The following is a 6,000-nucleotide window of genomic DNA, read 5'->3' on the forward strand; positions in this document are numbered from 1 at the left end:
TATTAGTTTTAGCTGTTTTATTGCTTATTTCTGCCAGAGGTTAAAATAAATAAAATATATGAATAGTTAATTTGCAAAAACAGATAACTGTAATAATAAAACAGATTAAAACAATTTTCAAAAATCATGTTTGTTTTGTATCCTGCATTCCAATGAATATCCATCAAACTGCAGTTGGGTTGTTTTGATTAAATAATAGGCCTAATAACTAAAAAAAATGCAGCTAACTAATACAATGAAACGCAATAAAAAACTGAGCCTAAAAAAAATCTGTTTTCGCAAATACACTGTTTCAGGTAACTTTTATTTTGATGTATATCCACCTTATTTTTCCCGTAAGAGACGGTGCGGCCGTTAGTAAATTTTATGGGTCTGGCTTCCAGTCTCCATCTGCGTCCAGCTATTTTTAGCTTCATATTGCAAATTGCTGTGTCTTACCACATATTATTTTAATGCATTATCTTAATTATGAACACAGTTTTACCATCTACTGTTATTCTTTTTGTTATTCCCCTAGCAGCTCATGAAAGTCTCTCCCATGAGCTTATCCTTCCACATTGAAGAATTATATTATATATAAACATATATATCTTCAATAAGACACGTGATTATCCAATTATGTCTCATTCTTATTAAGAGGTTTGTTTGAATCATTAAACTGAGCAATATGCTTGACTTAGCATCTATTTTTCATGACTGATCAAAAGGACGATTACTGGGTAAGTGTTGCTTTGATAAATGTGTGCAGAGAGACTGAATCATGTCGTTGATTCTGACTGTATTGTTTACACGAGGACTGTTGAAGTACGTGAAGTGGGTCCTGATTTAGAGCTGAATGCTGAACGATGCTGTTGTTTACTGAACGTGTGAAAGACAGGAAGGTGATCGTCTAAAAAGTTAGTCTGAATTTGGCCACTTTGAGCAGACGTGAAATTTGAAGGGTATTTAGCATAGCAAGGTGGTTGCTAGGGTGTCGTTAGGTGGTCTAGACAGAGTGTAACTGATTACATAATCAGATTCCAAAATATGAAGTACTTGTAATTAGAGTATTTTAAAATACTCGTAATTTCTTAGGGATTAATACTGAGCCCCTAAAGGGACATTGTCAAAAAATGAAGACTTTCGCGTGCACACGAGAAACTATCGCGTGCTCACGAGAAAACTATCGCGTGCTCACGAGAAACTATACTTTCTCGTGAGCACAGCACGCGAAAGTTTCTCGTGCGCACGCGATAGTTTCTCGTGTGCACGCGAAAGTCTTAATTTTTTATTTTTTTGCCAATGTCCCTTTAGGGGCTCAGTAGGGATTACATATTATTTACATATTAATTTTTTTTTTCATCTTTTAAATTTTCCTTTCCAAAAGAGTCTACCACATATATACACTCAGAAAGTCTTTTTTTTTGGACATTCACACAGAGATCAGTCAATAGTCAGGTGACTACACAGCATTTAACCACAGGATTTACAAAAATCATTTCAGGTTTAAGAAGTGTTTCAACATTGCATGAACACATTGCTTTTTATTTGAATTATCACTCAGTCGGTTATTTTACCATGCATTACTTTGGAAGGCTTTAGTCTTTAAAACATATTAAAATGCACAGACTGACCAACTTTTATTTGTCATCTGATCCTCTAACACCTAATGCATTTTTATTTGAAGTACCCCTGAGATTTTAAAATAAATGTTTTAATAGTGAATGTGGTTACGGTGGCATGCAGGTAAATACATCAAATATTTCATTTTTTCTGTACGTGTTATATTTTGATAATTAATTTTTTTATTTTTATGATTTAATTAATCATTAGCTTTTCATTAAACTCATAACCCCCCTGCACAAACCCAGTTTGGGAAACCTTGATGTAATATATATGCATTATTTAATGCACTTCTTGTTGTTGATAACAACAAAGTAGAATATATTTTCTTACTCTTTGTGTTTTTATATCAATATAGTACAAAATTATGAAAATTTAAATCAATATGATAAACAAGTTAGGTTAAAAGTAATCTAAAAGTAATCTGTTTATATTACCTAAAATGTGTAATGTAATGGATTACTAACTACATTTTTTGTCATGTAATTTGGAATCAGTAACAGATTATAATTTGTAAGTAATCTTCCCAGCTCTGGGTCTCTGGCTTCGATACAGTGCAGTCAGAACAGGCAGTTTTTCTTTATCAGGCTGATAGAAATGTGAAATAAGAGCGCTGAATGTGGAAAGATAATCTGCACTCAATTATTAATAGCGAGGCAAGAGACAGTTTCCTTCAGGTCCGGTGTTCAGAGCGCTCAACTCGTTGCTAAGAAACCGTCTCAGCCAGCATCTCAAGACGTTGGGGCTTTTGTCTGATCCTGCAGGACATACGGAGACACGAAACAGATGAAATCCACACAAAACAGGACAAATAGAGTCAAGCGTGCCGAGGAGAGCGACGCAGACACGTTATTACATAATCGCATCATCTCACATGCAGCTCCCATCCTGTGCTTTACATAACAGAGCAAAATACACCCAGTTTATTTGAAGCACAAAAAGGCTTAGCCTGATCATCTCATTTGGGTTTCAAATAGACATTTTATGCATCTCATTGCTCTGATATCAAATGCACAGGATAGGGAGGGATTCTCCAACACCTTTTAAAGTTATGTAATCACTAACACACACACACACACACACACTACATCCTCTCAAGAACAGGAAAACATGCAGCACAAAACACACTTTGGTTGCTAGGTAAGTGTTATTAAAGTATTTCCTCTCCTTTTGATGCTTGTTGCATGTTAAAAAACAAATAGCTGAAAAACCATGATCTACTACATGCCTTCTGTCATCTGATGGATAGTTTAGAGGGTTTTTTATCAAGTAAAAGGTCTTGTACAAACGTCTTTTTCCTGTCAAATCTGATTTTTATAAAGTAAATGTAAGAGTAACTTTAGTATTATTTCAATTTAAGCACTTACTGGACTGAAGCAGCTCGGCTTTTCTTGAATGAATCATTTTGTAGAAAAATCTCTGCGTCTCAAATCTGATCATCAGGATCTTTTGAGGAGCGTTTGTTTCCAGAAGCTTTACTTTCACTGTTCCTCAGCGGAGGAATGACCTTCACAAGCCTCCAAAACATCTCACATCTTCTGAGGAGCGTTTATTTCTTCATCAGCATTGGATTGCATTGCATTATATCAATCTTATTTTACTAAGACATGTTATATAGAGTGGCCACTGATATTTATAGCATTTTATGTAAGTATCTGCTGTTATAAAGGTCTCATTGATTTACATTACAAGCATCAGAATTTCATCACTTTTTGGCCATATTAATATTAGCATCTGCACCAAATTGCATAGTTTTGCTCACTTTGGGCCTCTGAATGAAACTGAGCTGATTTTTTCCTCCATATTCCGTCTATATCAGACTATAGGAGCCATAAGAGCTTGTAATTGCTCAACAAAAACACATATGCAAACTTGAATAATTTTTTTTATTTAAATTTAAACTTTTAGAATACATTTGTTTTCTGTTTAATATATATTTTTTTAATTTTCTAAATGTTTTTTTATTAGTTTATTTATTTTTTGTCTAAAGGTTCAATAAGATGTTCCATTAAAAAAAGAAAAAGCAAAAAAAAAGAGTTTTTTCTGACTGTTATTTAATATGCCGGGTTTTACAGGCTTTTACAGGGTTAATATTGCACTATTATCACTATTTTTTTCTAGCTATCTGTGATCTGGGCTGCGTTTCCCAAAAGCATCGTAACCTTAAGTTGATCATAGCTCCATTGGTTTCAATCAGTCTACGAGGCCAGATCAGACCTGCTGACATTTCTCTCTTACAGTCTGCGACAGTAGAGGTTCAGGTCATTGGGTTTGACCTCTTCTGTTTCTCCTCTTTTATCTGACACTGAACGCACTTTAGCAGGGATTCTCCCTCCCTGAACACACACACACACACACACACACACACACACACACACACACACACACACGTCTGTTTAAAAAGCAGGAATGTCCCCGGCCGTCATGAGAGCGCTGCCTCAGCAGAGGCTTTATCCTGGCTGGAATCGCAGCAGATAAAAGAAGTGCTGTGGCCGAGCTCTCTTTCAGCTCAGGGATTTACACAGCATTAGCACAGACGTCTGTCACAATAGCACCAACACATCTGCTTCAGCCTCTGATGAGCAAACATATATTCAGACTGTTTGCTCTCACAGCGCTGGGCTCTTGTGATGGTTATAAATAGCGGATGAGTTGCTAAATGAGGTCATTATTAGCTGCCAACTGCACTTTCCTACTCTCTGTGGCCCAAGTTGAAACGAGCAGGATGTGCTTCAGTCGTCCATTTGCTCCATTTCATAGTCTGTGTAGATGACTAAAGCATTTGGATTCCGTCATCCTGATTCACGCCTGTCAGGAGATGGTCCTCACTGCAGAACACAAGATCCAGGGGGCGTGGTTGGATCTAGATCCAACTCCTCCCACCTTACATACACCTGAACCTATTTTTTTTAAATGTCATTCAGAGAACATTCAAAAGTAACATTCCCATAATGTTTGCAAAAGCATAAAATGTAATGTTCTCATTAACTTCTGTATAACATATGTAGAAAAAAGTTTTTAAAGGGATAGTTCACCCAAAAATGAAAATTCTGTCATCATTTAGTCATCATCAAGTAGTTCCAAACCTGTTTGAATGTCTTTGTTCTGCTGAACATAAAGGAAGATTAGTGTGACCGAACAACCTGGCTTGTTCATTTCGCTGCTGGACAGTGACACTCTGTACCTTCAGCTCTTCAAATGACACGGAGCGAAGCGTTCTCCAGTGTCACTTCACATTTGTCTCTCCCCCGCCTTTCGCTTAGGAATAGAGAGAGTGGGTGAGCCAGAACGACTGAAAGAAATAAAGAGTATTCTTCAGAAGAGCCAGATTCTGGCTGGCACAGACAAGATGGCAAGAGAGAGCGAATCTCCACGGGCAGCTCGGATGAAACGCACAATATTGCACATTCTGCCCACCTAAAACAAAAAAGAAACTCTGAATACATTTATTCTTCAGCATGTTCGAGCTCTTACTGTCTGTTGATTAAGTCAAGAGCAGATCTCTGGAAGACCTTGTATTATCGAAATGGCAGTATATTTGAACTCGCATATACGCTAGTGTAAACGTTTTTAATATAGTGTTTTAGACTGATTTTATAATTATTTCAAGCAGAAAAGTAAGCCGTTTAGTTTAATTTTATGGCCTATGCTCCATTCTTTGCCCATTAATACCTCAGATATAGGTCACAAACGACTTAGTCAACCTAAACATGATCTTAATAAACAATAGGCCTACAAAAATTTGATGTTCGTAACTTACTTTTAGCTCCATTAAAGTAACACTCCATTTTTTTTTTTTGGAAATAGGCTAATTTTCCAGATGCTAACGGTCTAATCCGATTCAATGATCTATGCTAAGCTAAGCTAAAAGTGCTACCGCCAGACCCGGAGATCGGCTGAATGGATTCAAAAACGGTACAACTCCACCGTTTAACTCTTGGGGTATTGTAAAATAAGCCTATTTCCAAAAAAAGTGGAGTGTTCCTTTAATCAAATCGTCCAATTTCTCGGCTTGAGTGAAACCAAACTAATTCAATGACTCTGAATGAATCACTGAATCAGTAAACTGTTCACTTAATGGGTGCGTCTCAAACGGAAGGCTGCGTCCTTCCTAGTTCAGTCCTTCAGAGTCTTGTAGACTAGAGTCCTCCTCAGCATATAAATGCTAGAATAGTAAGTGCGCGTGGCTACGTCACACATGTTCCCGCCCTCACCGGCACGACACAAAAATACTAATAAAACTTAGTTCTGGACTAATACAAATCTTTATATTATTTGGCTTTCTATTAATGCAATACAGTGAATCACAGCTGTCTACAGTCTCCCCGTGGCTTAAGTTATTGGCAGTTATAGCATTTATTGAGTAACTTACAGCAAAACAAAAAATAACATCTATGC

Source organism: Barbus barbus (genome assembly GCF_936440315.1).
Source record: "Barbus barbus genome assembly, chromosome: 42".
NCBI lineage: Eukaryota > Metazoa > Chordata > Actinopteri > Cypriniformes > Cyprinidae > Barbus > Barbus barbus.